This window comes from Passer domesticus, chromosome Z (genome assembly GCF_036417665.1).
Source record: "Passer domesticus isolate bPasDom1 chromosome Z, bPasDom1.hap1, whole genome shotgun sequence".
NCBI classification, from domain to species: domain Eukaryota; kingdom Metazoa; phylum Chordata; class Aves; order Passeriformes; family Passeridae; genus Passer; species Passer domesticus.
Genome location: NC_087512.1, coordinates 22,569,170 through 22,585,538, shown reverse-complemented (window position 1 = coordinate 22,585,538; position 16,369 = coordinate 22,569,170). Strand labels below are relative to the sequence as shown.

Sequence of the window (16,369 nt, the reverse complement as noted above, 5' to 3'; positions counted from 1 at the left end):
AGAGGAGAGAGTGGCTCTCTTCCGCCACGTATTTCAAAATTTCTTACAATGAGACCACATGTTTCTCTGGACATAAGATGAATATCCATCTATTTTATGATTGACTAGGTGTTTTACACTGCTCACTATCAGGGTCAAAATACTTGTGGTCCTGCATTTCTGTGCCAAAAGAAATTGAAGGCCCACATGAAGATTAAGCAGCGAAGGTTACTAATTCAGATCATGCAATGCACACAGTTTAATTTGATTCACAGCAGGCTCATCAGAAACGTCCTATTTGGTATACATCTTTTTCACTGGGTTAAGACCAGGCTGGTCGGGTGGGCCCAGAGAGTGATGGTGAATGGTGCTGCGTCCAAGTAGGGATCAGTCACCAGCCGTGTTCCCCAGGGATCTGTGTTCGGCCCAGTCCTGTTTAGTACCTTTTCTGATGATCTGAATGAGGGGACTGAGTCTGCCACACTAAGTTAGCAGGTGACACCAAGCTGGGTGAGTGTTGGTCTGCTGGAGGGTAGGAGGGCTCTGCAGAGAGACCCAGACATGCTGGATAGATGGGCTGAGTCCAACAGGCTGAGGTTTAACAAGACCAAGTGCCAGGTCACTTTGGCCACAGCAAGCCCCTGCAGGGCTACAGGCTGGGGACAGAGTGGCTGGACAGTGGCCAGGCAGAAAGGGAGCTGGGGGTGCTGCTGACAGCAGCTGAACATGAGCCAGCAGTGCCCTGGTGGCCAAGAAGGCCAAAGGCATCCTGGCCTGGATCAGCCATGGTGTGGGCAGCAGGGCCAGGGCAGGGATTGTCCCCTGTACTGGGCGCTGGTGAGGCCACAGCTTGAATCCTGTGTTCAGTTCTGGGCCCCTCAGTTTAGAGGGAGAATGTTGAGGGCTGGAGCATGTCCTGTGAAGGGCAGCAAGGCTGGTGAAGAGTCTGGAGCAGAAGTCCTGTGAGGAGCGGCTGAGGGAGCTGGGATTGTTTATCCTGGAGAAAAGGAGGCTCAGGGGAGACCTTATGACTCCGTACACGAGCCTGAAAGGAGGCTGTAGCCAGGTGGGGGTTGGTATCTTCTCCCAGACCACCAGCAGAGGACAAGAGGATCCAGTCTTAAGCTGCACCAGGGGAGGTTTAGGTTGGACATCAGAGAGTAGTCCTTCATAGAAAGAGAGATTGGGCATTGGAAATGGGCTTCCCAGGGAGGTGGTGGTGTCACCATCGCTGGAGGTGTTTAAAAAAAGATTGGATGTGGCACTTTAGTGCCATAGTCAAGTTGACAAGGTGGTGTTAGGTCATAGATTGGGCTTTGTGATCTCAAAATTCTTCTTCAACCTAGGTCATTCTGTGATACCAGAGGAAAGAAAATTCTTCTTGCATAAGGACCATTTAAGCTGTAAAAGATATGAAACCACAGTCAAACTCATAAGTCACTTCAAAAAGAAAAGTGCAAAAAAATTTATAGAAACCACAGTCACTGAAATACCTACTGACTTTTGGGACATATCTAATTGTTTGTTGTTAACGCCAAAGAAGTATAATAAACACAGATTTTTTTTGGCTTCTATCATAATTTGACACTTATGCCAAACCATAGTCAGAGCAAGCTGGTTCAATACTTCCAATAAAAAGTACTCCATTTGTGATTGTAGAACTGTGGAGGTGGGTAAGAACTTTCCTGCTGTAGCTGCCTGAGATGGAGCGATGGATGTCGCCCTGTCTTTTCCAGGTATGTTACCTCTTCATGCAATGCTTCATTTTTTCTGAAGTCAAAGCCCAGCTAGACAAAGCAATATATTGTGGAAAATGAAGTATTACCCATGAGATGCACATCTATAATACATGCATACTTCTGTAATCAGAATTTGGGCTAGAAGCATTGATACATGGTGTTTATCTTGAAATATGCACTTAATGTTTTCTTGTTGAATCACAGAGAACTGGAAGTGCTGGTATACGGCTTTTAGTAGAAATGAAACATTGATGTATTGTTGTTACACTGTCTACTTGCATTCTTAAATCGTGATCATTAATTACTCAACTTGCTTGCTTTATGCATGGCAGGGTGAATTATACCTGCACTGGGTAGTAACTATTGTTCAAAGTTACAAATTACCCATGTTCCATAGCAGGTAAGAACGCTCTTAGTTTTTGGCAACACAAAATAACACACAGCGACTACTGACAATTAATTACAGTTTTTTAGAATTTGCTGCTTGAGTGAATTGCAGGCAGCTTTTCAATAGCAACTTTTAAGTGCATATTACCAGTTGGGATGAGGTGGTGGGGAGAAACTTGACACCTAGCTGTGTAGGGCATTAAAGAACTTAGGTTAACAAAGCATCTTGCTTTTTGGATGTACTCTTTCTACTCTGGTAGGTTCCTTCAACACTCTCAAATGAATCCTACTGGAATTTACAACTTAGTTTATGTGTCCTGTAAAGCTGAATTTCATACATGTTTTCTCTGTTTATTTAATATGTAGGTAGCCCCAGGCTCCCCTAGAATACAGTTATTTCAGATTGCATTCCAAATGCAACACCAGTACCTTTCTTCTCCCCTGATTCTTTGTTAAAACAGACGGAAGGCTAAAACATTTGTTCAGGAATCAAGAAAGGAAGATTACCACCTCAATCAGATGGGAGAAAAATGCTCATGTCCCAAACCCCCTGCCTGCTGTCAATAGGGCACTGTTGTCCAGGGCACTAGTGTCAAGGGCGCTATTCCCCTTCATGGCTGAAGTTCTGTTAACCAAGCCAACACCCTGCATACAGTGAGGAAGTGTAGGAAACAGCCAACCTCCATAGCCATGTGAACCAGGTATTTAGAGCACCCTACCAACACAAAGCACAATTTTCAGACACTCCAATAGCTATTTTGCTTTAAATGTTCTTCATGCAGAGACCAAGAGTTAACATACATTATTTTTTCTTCCATGGGGTGTCACCTACACATTAGCTTTATTTTACAGAGACAGACTTTCAGGAGGCTTCTCCAAAATGACAGAAGCAGATATGCTTCAGGAAAAACACGTTAGAAAGAAGCAAGTCAGTCTGACATTCTTACGGGCAGCTTTGGACTGTCTCAAATGCCAATAGTTTCCTATTTATTACCTCAACAGCTGGAGAAGAGACAGGCTGAAAATATGACTGATTGTCTAGCAGTCAGTGGCTTCTTTTACTGGGTTTCCTTCGCACCTAGGAGGTGTTTGTGGGAGGTGCTGCACCATATGGAAAAGCTGGAAAAGCTACACATCTAAATCGGCAGAGCACAGGTTAGTGTAATTGGTGCAACACAGATTGCATGCACTCTTTCAATGTGTATTTGCCTTTCACCCCCAGACTGGCCAGTGTCTTTTCATCCTCTCATTTTCAAATTACTGTGATACAGTGGAGAGTTTAATAAGACAAAGATTCAGGGCACTGTAACACCTAGCTCTCAAATGTTGACATCTTTGATGCTAAGCCAGGATAAACGTGATTCTTATTATTTGACAACATTTTTAAATATTGGTTTGATGTTTTCTAACTTCATTAGATTGACTCTATCTAAAAAAGTACATAGCTATTATCCAGCTAACCTAAGTGCAAGCTGATGAATGAATGTTATTTAATTCTAAGCTCCCAAAGTGTTGTCTCCTTTTAGGTCTGCATTTCACTTCTGGAATAACAAACAGAAGTGCTGGTTCTGATTGATAGCTTTGGCCACAAAGAACTTAACTGAGATAATGATTTTGTTTAACATATGCATTACAATGTACTTCAGTTATGATTTCAATATGCTGAAATAAAGAACACATGGCCCCCTCTTGTACTCAGAAGTTATCTCAGCACTCCTGCCTGGTCTGACATCTTTCATCAAAAAGTTGGAGTGGAAGCTTCCTAGATCATTTACACAGTACTTTGACAAAATAGGTTGAAATCAGCAGATTGGCTCCATACATGTATACATATGCACAAACACACACACACCTGTTGTTGCTGTAAGCTGTCTCCAGCTTAACTACCAGCTTCAACGTACTCTAAAGGCACCTTGAAATTGCCAGCAAATCCAGTCTACCTTTATGGCAGGGAAGTTCAGGAGCCATGTGGCAAGAACTGGTAGAAATCTGTGATAACAAGTGCATGTATACTACTGCTCTGGTACATGCTAAAGTATAGTTGGGGTCTAAATTTTCTCCACGGCCTTCTCTGAAAGTCACCTCAAGAAGATTTACAGCCCTTTGGAAGCAGAATGAGATTAATGTAAGGTGTCAGCCTTGAACTTAAATGGCAGTTGATATGCTAAGGTTGTATATCATGTTTAACGCAAAAGGGATATTTGTTTTTGTTGATACTTGAACTTAATGTGTAATTGGTAACAGACCACTGTTCCCTTATATCAGTTCTGTTCTGGTAATGGGTAAGTAATGGTTTAGGAAAGTGTTGATGCCAGAATCTTGAATTCTGTATAAAGATTTTATTGAATTATTTACATTTATTTCTCAGATATGAGGCAAACTGAATTTAGTCACATAAACAGCCACAACCAGAATACCAGTTATATACATCTTTCATGTATAAACAACTCAGACTGGTTGGAGTGACTGCAGTCATCATTTCTACACAGGTGGGGAACCCCTAAGCAAGCCTTGCATAAGTTACCAGTTAGAGCAGTGTCACTGCCGATGCATGTTAAACATATCTGGTGGTCAAAAAGGAGCAGCCAAAATAAAAGGCAAGGCCTCCAAAAAGTTGTGCTTCCTCTAGCTTTGCAGTTTTTGTCATCTTCAGAATCGGGCTGGGATTATAAAAAGGATTAATTCCCAAATTCAGCACAGCTGACCCTATTCCCCCTTCCCCCTCACTGCTCCATGGACACAAACAAACCAGTGATACCCACTAATGACACGACTTCATAAAGTTGGTTCCAGTCCCTCGTTGTGATTTCTTTTTTTGTGGGAAGCAATTAAATACATGCAGCAAAATTAACCATATCGTGTGCACTCACTCTGACAATGTGTCTTGGGACGGGACTGCATGTCTCCATAGAGGAGAGAGAGTTACCTGACTTGTAATAATCTATAAGAATTAAATAATAGATACTCTTTATTTTTCTTTAGTAAACTGTTTACTGTGGCATTCAAATTAATACAGATGCTTATTCAACAAGAAATGAAGACAGAAAGGAACAATTCCAGAAGTGCCAGACTATCAGCAAACATTGAGGACTATTGACTTTGGTCTAATACATGTTGATTCTGCTTAACTACCCAGACTGGTTTAACCCAGATTCAGAAACTACAACAGAGCAAGATTTCAGCACCTTTTATAGATGGTGCGAAAAGGTATCTGAATAGACAGGTAAAACAAATAAAATGCAAGACACATGGAGTTTACAGCTTGAGTTAAATATCAATAGTGATTGAAAATAAGATGAAAAATTCTTAAACTAACTTAATGTGATGATTTAACCCCAGCCCCATCAGTAGAACTATGGAGAGAACTGGAAGGATAGGAAAGCAAAAGCAGCACAAGCAAGCAAAGCAAAACAAGGAATGTATTCTCTGCTTCCCATGCACAGTCAGGTGTTCAGCATCTCCAGGAAAGTGGGGCCTCATCCCTCAGAGGAACATGAGGAAGATGAATGTCATCACTCTGAACATCTCCCCTTCCTTCTTCTTCCCTCTGATTTGTAAACTGAGTGTGATGCCGCATGGTCTGGAATACCCCTTTGGTCTCTTGGGGTCACCTGTTCTGGCTGTGTCTGCTCCTGGCCTCCCCAGGCACCCTCAGTCTCCTCACCAGTGTGTCAACAAAAAGGCAGAAAAGGCTTTGGCCTGCACAGCAATAACAAAAGTATCTCTGTATTATCAACCCTGTGTTCAGCACAAATCTAAAACACAGCCCATACCAGGCACTGTAAACAAAGTTAACCCTACCCCAGTCAAAATCAGCACATTGATCAAACCCATTTGCTTTTAGCCTCTTTTCTTATTAAGTCATATTTTGAACATAGAAAGTTGTGAGTGTAACAAGACTAAAAGAAATACAAGTACCTGGATGAGCTGGATCTGGTGGAGCATATGTTGATCCCCAGTGTTCTGGAACCTGGAGCAATACAGAAGATTAGAAGAGGTGAGGGTACAGTCTGCCTTATACCACAACAGAGGGCACCTACTTTCACATTCAGGGGTGTACCCTTGTAAGCACGAAATTTTAACAAGAGCTACACCAGACAGAATTTCTTACATACCACTGTGTTGCAGCCTGGTCTTTAGAGAATTTTAGAGGGTGTCTTCTGGCAACACATAGACTCCATCAGACTTTCTGTTTAATAAGAATCAAACAACAAAATAACAGCTCTTCATCTGTACTAGAGTGCTTTTAGTTACAAACAGCTTAACAGAAATTCCTCCTCATATTTGCTCCCCAACTGCTGTGCCACATTTTTCCTCAAATGACTTTGTGAATAATATGGCATGAGCATTGACATATAATTTGATAGAAATTACTTGGAAAAACAAAAACATCACAGTTTTAAAAAATTAATGTTTTCAGCAGTATTCTTAGCAATTATTTAGGGAATTATAATAATGTAGCATTATTTAGGGAACCTGAAGTCTCATTTTGATAATTTACTCTTTATTCCAAATTATTATATATATGCATTATGACACTGCAGTTGATTGTTAAAGAAAAGTCCATTATGTCACAAGCACAATATTTTATGATTCCAGAGTAATGAGAATGGGGCCAAAAGAAGTTTAACATCAACAATATTGATAGTAAAGATAAAAGCAGAAACTACCAAGGATAATAAATGTTGAAAGGAATTCCACTTATGAAATATTTAGGCTAGATATTTAGATATCAGTTGTAGGTAATGGTTTCAGTTGTGCAAGGCTGTCTGCCTTAATGTTTACTTGGGTTAAAAACAAGTGATGGGGGGAACTATACTGAATGATTCAATTTTCTATTTTCTTTTCAGATTTTTGTGCATGCAATTAGCTTGATAGTGGCAACTGAAGTCAGGAAATTCTAATCTGTGTCATGTAATTAGTGAGATTTTAGAATGCTGATGTTTAGAACAGAATAAGCTTTCATCATAGAAACATTACTTCATTCCCTTGCAAGTTAAATGAGAAAAATGAAACCTTGTGTAGAACTCTTTGACTAACATTCTTTGAGCAAATTCTGGATTTCAACTGCTTGGCTAGGATTACAAAATCTATAGTGAGACAAAGAGTCTTATTTTTTTGTTGTCAGAAGGTCCTCCACATTTTGAGGTATAATCAGCAGACTGACCAATTATTAACTGTAGTTTTGTCTTGTCAATCTCTTTCACCTTTTATCTTACCTAATATTTACTTTTTAGTCTTACATCTATATTTATTTTTGACTCAGTGATTGTCTTCAGCCTCTTTTCAGGCTCTTGTCTTCTTGCTAAGTGGGACATTTTTCTGGCTACTAGTGCAAAAGCATTGAAAATACTTTATATTCACATTTACTTTCATTTCCATGTATCACCATCCCGTGTTTTATGAGTGCTCTGAGACAAATCTCTTTAACATTTAAAGGATACTAGCTATTCAATATCTTCTTTCCAGCTTGCTTAGCAATATAACCTTTATTTTCCTTTAACTGGAGTCCTGACAAAGACTTAATTTACAAGGGAATCCTCAGCTACAGCTGCCATTCAATCCCACATTTTTCAGGGACATCTTCTAGTTATCAATGTGTTTAAAACAGTTACAGAATTATGATAGCAAAGCATTTGCTTTTGCTAGTTGCTGATTTCTACCAAAAAGCCTTTCGGAGAAACCTAGTAGCACAGGGTCTCATTTTTCTCTAGCATACTATAATGGATAAAGTTCTAATGCATTTCTTCCCACAGCTTTTCCCTGCTGTATTGTATTTCGCCTTTGTTGTAATGGCACAGCTGAGCCTGAGTTACTATTGGTTTAGCTTCAGCCTGCTTTGAGATTATTCTCACGTGGTTTAGTTTTATTATTTTCTGATTTTCATTTTATGCATTTAAACCAGAAACTGAACTCACCTGATTTTTCCTGTTGTTTTTTTTTTTTTTAACCTGAAAATCAGATGAAATAACTTAAAGTTTTAGAAACTGTATATGGAAATATACATTTATATAATAAAAAACCCCCAGATAACTAAACAGATACTAAACAAAAACAGACAAACCAGGAAATAAAAAAAATGTAAAAGTACCTTAAACAGAATTGTTCTTTCTCATATTCATTTCACTGTTTGAAATGTACTATTTCACTGCTGGGGTTTTTTTTATATTGGGGGGGTTCTTACTTTCTTTTTTTAAATGGATTTTTAAGCTTTCCTGCTCTCTATAGAAATCTTCCTTTGTGTGTCATCTGGTTCAGTATCACATTGCATTGTTTACTTAATCTGTAAGTATGACCCTGTGTAACTTTCCTGTTAAGTCATTTTTTATATTTCATCTCTGGTACTTCTTGAAGGATATCAGATTATTTCATTTTAAGAAATAATCTACTAAGTGATGACATAGTCTAGTGTATTTTACCTGGCTAGGAATCAAGTTTTCTTTTCCTGATTCCTGCAGTGGTTTATCGCAGTCAGTAACACAATGTCTTTTATTTTCTTTTTTATTTACCCTTTAAGTAAAAATTTTTCAGGGAAATTATTTGCTTGTGTAATGTGATTTAGATCCTGGGTAACCTCTAAAAACACATACACGTGTTATTCAAAATAATTTAGCAGGAGGAGTAAGACACATTCCAGTTGCTGATCATAAATTTTCACATACAAACCATTTAATTTTCTGTTTCCTCAGAGAATAAGGAAGGCAAAGCAAAGTAAGGAAGCCATCTTAACTCCTCCAGGTATATTAAAAAGGACAGGAGACTAATGTTGATCTTTAAAACCCAATAAAATAATCAACCACAAGAACGTTTCCATTTTTAGAAACAAGTTGTTAAGGTTTTTGCTTGTTCTTTAACTTCAAACCACCAATGCAAACCTTAGAAGAAAAGCTTTTAGGATGGAGAAGTTTGCCTAACTATATCACATTAATATACCGCTGTACAGTAGTAAAAAAAAAAAAAAAAGTAAAAAACCTCCTCAAAACCTAATTCAAATCGTGCCAGAAACAAGACGAACCAGTCCCAGTGTCTCAACCCCAGGATGCAGGATCTCCACCCCTGCTTTAAAGCCTTGGTTACAACATCCCCTTGTCCCAGTGAAGAGCAATAGTATTTCAAAGGAGGCCTCTTGTCTGCCAGAATATTCAAAGTTATAAGGCAAGCCATGAAACATAAACACATATCTGGACTGAATCTGAACGAGAGTCCATCAAACAAAACAAATAGATATGCTTAAAAATGGCACCTCATGCAGGGCTGCAAACAAAGCCATAACTTGTGATAGTAGCAGGTAGGAAAACAGAGGTAGCAGCAGGGAGGTGGGAGGAACCTTCTGGAGGTACCATGAAAAATCACCTGTCTATGAAAATTACAGTGAAACAGCATGCTTCTGAATGTCAGCAAGATTTTTATGTAGATGGGGATTTACTTTTTCTGCACCTGCTGTCAGTATGCATTAGACCATAAATATCAGCAAACATTGATTAAGCATGTTCCCCAAATGAAACATTAGCCAAAGAAGGAAGGAATGTGTTGCAGAAACTTCAAATTATCAAAGGCAAATTACTCATCCCACAGCAATTTAAGGCAGAGTCATTGCTGCTTATCAGACTGAACTGTGTTGAAAGTTTTGTAGATTTTTCCTTTTTAAAGTAACTATTACCTGACTATTTTATTTACCAAATCCACAGATCAGTAGTCATCAACCCCAACAAAATGATGAAAATCAGATTACTGGTCAGCTGCAGGAAGAGGTGGTTCTTACCACCTTCTCTCTCTTTGGAGAAAACACAGAAAATAAAGCAAAGAGCAGCAGAAGGCTCTTTTGACCCTGGAATCAACCAGCCAAAATGTGTCTCTTTTGCTTCTTATCCAAATGTTTTTTTTCTTGGAACTGTTTTGGCACAACAAAAAAATCAGGAATCCTACTTTGCCTTACACTCTTGCCTCATTATGGAGCCTAAGCAGCCAGAATCTGGTCAGTAATATTTCTGGCAGTGTAGCAGTGAGAAAGGCATGAAAAGATTTGGCATGCATACAGGCTCTTTCTTCTGCTAGAACAAACTTACCCAAAACTAGACCTGTATTATTTGGTGACCATTTTCTCACCAGTATCATAAATGGCTCACAAATGATTGCATGGGTCATTTTTGGCATGATTGAATCCACATTCCAGCTGCTATTTGCAACAGCATGAAGCACCATAGATAAAGGTTGCCTCTAACATATTGGAAGGCTTGTTTCTAATTGTTAGCAGCATATTGCAAGAGGGTTTTTATTATGGAGACATGCCTAGTTACAGATGAGCTTCACTAAATAATAGAAATGTTAACATATTGCTACAATAAATAAAATATGTGTCATATGGGGCTTGATTACTAAATGTCTGTGTGGCTCCAGACAATCTGGAATTTAAAGGCATTTATAAGGATCAGACTTGTTCTTTTTCCCAAGGGTGTAGGTTTTGTTGCCCCTGCAGTGATGCCCACCTTAGCTGCACATCAGAGCCAGGTAGTTTAGCTAAATACACTGTTCTGTGCTAGGTCAGGTGCTCCATGTGTCACACTACAATTTGTTAACTGTCCACAAACACTGTGAGATTTAATGATCCTAGGCAAATGAACTAGCCATCTACAGCTGTGTATGCCTGACCTAGCAGTGGTCACTGACTTCCTCTCAGAGCTTTAACTATTATCATGAGTAATTCTGATATCATTTTCATCCGTCTCAGCTGAGCTGTAACAAAGCAATAGCAAGGCTGAAAATTCTTTAAACTCCACAGAGAAGGTTTCTTCTAGCTCACCTATAAATGTGAGAAAAATATTTAACCTTAAAGAAAATCAGCTGGAAATTTTGGGAAGGAAAACTGTCCATATAGGGAGTTCATAGTAAAATGGGAAGAAAAAAAGAATTTATATTTCAACTTTTAAACCTTACTATGTACTGATGGATTGTGTAACTTTTAAATCAAGTTTGTAATTCCCTGCAAAGCTGACTAATGTACTATGGCTCTTCGTAATGTGAAAGAGTGTTAGGTAAGCATTTCAATTTGCAATATTTTAATGTCTTTTCGCACTACATACTGAACATGAAGCCTACCTATCACCAATTTTTCAGCTCTGTCTTCTCATATGCAGGCACCTTTTACAGACCAATCATTTTTAACCAAGCTCTGTTTGCAGAGAGCAGGAAAAATAGTAATATTTAGCATAGTAATTAGACTTTTAGCCAGGCCATTTTTCTCCTGAAAATAGGATCTTGAGCACCTGCTGCAATTCAGTTGAATTGCATACTAGAGTATGTCACAACCAAGCACATGGCCTTCCTAGGTTTATTCAGGCTAAAAGTCTTTGGATAAGCCTTTAGAAGGAAATGGATTATATACATTGATGCACTGAAATAGTTTTTATTTTAATTCACCCAAGTCACCACTAAGAATATATTGTGTTTTTCTTTTTGCATCATGAAAGCTTTTATAGTCAATATTGCAAGGTTCCAGCAACTAGATATTATTAGAGAGATAACCTCTGTGTTGAAACGAGAAGCATTAATTGCAGTTTTGCAAAAAGTCAATAATATTAAGTGGTTTAGTAGTTAGGAATTTGACCATCAATTTAGTTAGAAACAGAATAAATTCAGTTCCTTTTGTTTGCATTTTTTCAGTTCTGTTATTTTGTTTTTGGTTTTGTTTTTTGGGGGATTTTTGTGGGGTTTTTTTGTTTGTTTGTTTGTTTGGAGTTTTTTTGTTGTTTTGTTGTTTGGTGGGGTTTTTTGTTTTTTGGGGGTTTTTTTTGTGGTTTTTTTGTTTGTTTGGTTGGTTGGTTTTTTGTGTTTTTGTTTTTGTTTTGGTTTTGGTTTTGTTTTTTGGTTTGGTTTTTTTGTTAACAGTGCATTGGTAGTACTCCAAAGCAGAATGATATAAATATTGAAATGCCATTACCCAGATGCAAGGAGATACAGTCCAGCTAAGTGTAACTTTTTTTAAACTATATTTTGAAGTAAAAAAAGATGAAGAGTTTGTAAGAACCATTGATCTTCTCCTTAAATAGCCAGAGGGAAGCTTGAATGTATATGCTAGGAGACCAGCTATTGTAAACAAAAAGACTCAGTACTCAGAAATCCTTACCAGCCCTGCAAGACCCTGCTAGCTTTGACAGTAGTTGTAAACTCATCGCTGCTCAAGATAGCTGAATTCTCATAGCAAGAGACTTTTTAGGTTAAAAAATAACTGATTTTTCAGATAAAGTCAGGTCTGATTTCTCTAAGCACTGTTGCACACCCAGTTTTAAATAATAATAGCCCTTGTGACAAATGTCGTAACTTCTGTGTTCTGAGAAGACTGAGGATGTCTCAGGGCACAGCAGGAGGGGAGCATATGGAGTCCTCAGGTCCAACTACCTTACTCAGCATACAGGGTACTCTCAGCACAAGTACTCTCACACTGCCTTTGTCCTCTGATAGGAATCTACTCCTTCTGCTCATTAATGTCAAAATCCTGCAAGCTGAGAAGGAGAAGCACAAGAGGATTTTAAAGCACTTTTGTCTCCCAGGTAGCCCTACATTTCATACATTCACAATGCAATGCTCCCTGCTTCTCACTCTTGCTGCAAGATCCATGACCAACATCAAGGAAGGAAAGTTCTGTCCTTCAAAGAGAGTTGGGAAGCTCTTATACCTGCTCCCTAGCACCTGAAGAATGTAATAGAGGGACCAAAGACCTGGACAAATCATTTTGTAGTCTGTGCTGGCTTTCACTGAGGTAGAGTGAATTTTCTTCCTAGTAGCATAAACTGTGTTTTGGATTTTTACTGGAAGGTGGGTTGATAAAACAGGGACGTTTTAGCTATTGCTGAGCAGCATCAATGTCTTTTCAGTTCTTACCCCACACCACTAGTAAAGAGGCTGAGGGTGCACAAGAGGTTGGAAGAGGGCACAAGCTGGGACCTGAATTGACCATGGAGATATGGCATCATGCTTAGCATACAAAGGTGTGTGAGAATAATGAAAAGAGGGGACATTTATAGTGATGACATTTGTCTTCACAAGTCACCAGTCACCATTATATGGGATGGGGCCCTGATTTCCTGGAGATTGTCAAATATCTGCCTGCCCATGGGAAGCAGTGAATAAATTCTCTGTCGTGCTTTACTTGTGTGAGCAGAGTGATACTTATTAAACTGCTTTTCTCTCAACCCACAAGGCTTCTTCCTTTTACCCTCCCAATTCTCTTCCTCATCCTGCCTAGGGAGAATGAGTGAGCAGTTGTGTGGGACTTAGTTGCTGACCAGGGTGAAACCAGGCATCAGAGCCCTAGTTCACATCATTATAGGTAATAGAGATTCACTAATCTATACACAAAAATGACATTTTAAGATAGGTCAGGCCAATTAATTCTATGTAGTTCAGTGTTTCATCATATTTCACTGTTATAAAACATGAAAAGTAGAAGAGAAGAATTAACTAAAAAATGCAGTGTAAGATGACTCAAGATAATGGGAAAGGAAAGGAAGAGAAGAGACATTTGAGCTGCTTATAGACATTTGTACATTTTAAATCCAGCTCTAGGAAGTAGTAAGGGAAAGGAGGTTTAGGCCAGAGAGATATAAAACCAAGTGAGATGAAGAAGGTTTAATGAGGGGAGATAAGAGCAAGGAGACAAACCTCATCAGCTATAAAGGGAGCCATGGCCAACAAACTGACAGAGGAGAGGTATTCTGAAGCTGATTTACTAGAGGTCAGCCCTAAATGCTGGGAACTAAGCTGGCAATTTCCTAAACTAAGTCACTTGTGCCTCTAGGAAGGATTTTGTTACCTGTAACTGTCTTTAAATGCTTTTCTTTTGCACGTGTGTTTGCAAATCCAGACAACAGACAATACAATACAGGTGTCAGTGCATCAAACTGTAATCCCAAGGAAGACTAAGGGCTGTCTGGCACTGTGATGGACTGTGTTGGCTAAGTCACATTGTCACTGTCCCTTGGAGTCGCTACACATTACCATGAGTGTGCTCATACCTACAGTAATGGTGTTTTGTTCCTGACCCAAGATTCCCCAGATTCATCCCTCTGAGGTACCCAGTCCCTGCTGTGTACTGTGACAGAGAGAGTGAAAATGCTGGGACCTGAGATTCTTCCTGATCTAGCAAAACAAAACCCAGCTTCCCAGAGGAGCTCACTGCCGGTTTCCTCACATGCTGAGGATGGTGAATTCATATAAAAAGGTGCTGATCTCTGTTCTTCAGTCCTGAAAGTCCTTGAAAAACAGAAGAAATATAGCCATGACCCGAAGCGGGTGTAACCACTACAGTATAATGTGATACCTTGTATCTTTGGAGTCACTTCTCTCAGCAGTGCTTCTGGTTCAAGGACCGAATGGGGAGACAGAAGAGACGCTGGTCCCTCCATCCTCAGTACCCAGCCTGGTACGGGTTGCACAGGAGGGTCTTAATCTGTTTTCTCAGTCCTGTTCACAGTCACAAGCAGCAAGAGGGAAGCAACACAGCCATCCAGCAAGTTCAGCATGCTGCATGCCAATTGGCACGAGAAAGGTAGGCCTTTTCTATTGATAATTCACTCAGGTTGTGTGTGATGCATAATGACATGGTGCAGACATATCTGCAATAAGTGCTGGGTATCGAGGGGCACAGATGTGGATGAGGTAATTTACAGCACTGCTGTGCTCCTGCCAAAATACAGTATAAACATGACTGTCCCAAGACTGAAGGTGGACAGTATGGAAATTAAGTCAGAGGCCTAAAACAGAAGGCTATAGCAGAGCTCAGCCTGTGGTCAGGAATGCTCAGGATTAGCGCATGGAGAAAACAGGCAGAAGTTGTTATGTAAACAGATATTCTCTTAAACTTAGACTCATTTGCCTCTCCACCACATTCCTCTGAGGTCTCATCTGCCTCAAATGAATTTAGAGAGAGTCGCTGTATTGAGAATTGTAGGACACATGCAAGAATGTGCAGCCATAGCTTCTTCCTGCACAGCAGCAGATTCAGTGGGTTGTGGAGACTTTTGGTGTTTCATGTGCAAAAACAGGCTGGTGCCATTCAAAAGTCAAACATTTCCGTGTAGCCACAAGAGCAAAACTGATGCAGGCAGCAGCTGTATGCTTGTTTTTACTGGACCAATAGCAAAATACCTCTCTACCCATGTATTCAGTGCACTGGAGTTCCTCCATTTTATGACATTTGCTCAGTATTTGCAAATTTGTACATCCTAATAGAACATTTGTACTATTAGGAAAGAGATTTTTGTTGCCATTGAACAAGCAATTTGGAGATTTTAATTTCCCATTAAGTCAAGCATTTTTATAAAGCACTGCCTGCTGTACTCTACATTAAAAATCCTGTACAGACACCGGCAAACCATGACCTCTTCTTTGCAGTCCCTGCCCTCTGACCTAGGAAGGCTCTAGCACTGAAATAGCTAATTCACACACTTTTCATAGTGCATTTAGAGAGTGTGAAACAGTACTCCAAATGAGACTGACTCCTTTACAATGAGTTTGTTTTGCACACCACTTGCCCCAAGGTGTGTACAGTCACTGACAGATCTTCCAGAGCAGCTTTACATCCACTGCTTGTGTAACATGAATGCAAGGCTCGTTAGGGCAACATGGCATAGCACAGCAGGCTGCAGTGCTGCCAGTGCTGCCCTGCCCTCCAAACTGGGACAAGCAGCTTAAGGGGTTGTGCTAAGCATATATCAAAATCAAGGATCTCACTTCACGGAAACTGGATGGCCTTCTCCACTAAGGCCTTCTCTTTCCTAAGAACCAGAAGAAGCTGGATGATGAGCATAGTGTGCAGTATTTGTATGCAATATCAACGCAGCTTACATAGGAAACACACACCGTGCTTTCACCCAGCAGCTCCTTCAGTGCCACCTTTAAAATTTCATTAAAAGCAATGCTGAAGGTATGTGTTTCCCCTGATTGTAAAGTGTATTTCTTGTTTTGTGTTGGATGAAGATAAAAAATGGGTGCATGTCTGCTGCTTCTCTAAAAATAAATTGGCATGAATTCTTCCTTGGAGAGACCAGAGGAAGCACAAAATTTCTCTTTTCCTTGCAGTGTTGGTTACCCTAACATGACCCTCTGAGACCTCTTCAGACATCCAGGGACCAAATAGGGTCCTGTACTTCGAGTGATCTTCTAAACAGTAGAAAATATGGATGGGGATAAAACATTATCAAATTTGAATAACAGCATTTTACAAACTCTTCTCCTGGGTGTAATTAATTGCAGAAAGGACAAGTTGA

At 39.7% G+C, this 16,369-nt stretch overlaps 1 long non-coding RNA gene across 1 annotated transcript; it reads left to right on the top strand.

Moving 5' to 3' along the window:
* Positions 1-307: 307 nt before the first annotated feature.
* On the top strand, positions 308-15,461 carry LOC135290915 (uncharacterized). Its single transcript, XR_010353749.1, has 6 exons — positions 308-489; positions 1,326-1,715; positions 3,108-3,260; positions 4,474-4,594; positions 5,122-5,328; positions 13,966-15,461. It is a non-coding gene; the product is annotated as an uncharacterized LOC135290915 (long non-coding RNA).
* The last annotated feature ends 908 nt before the right edge of the window (positions 15,462-16,369 follow it).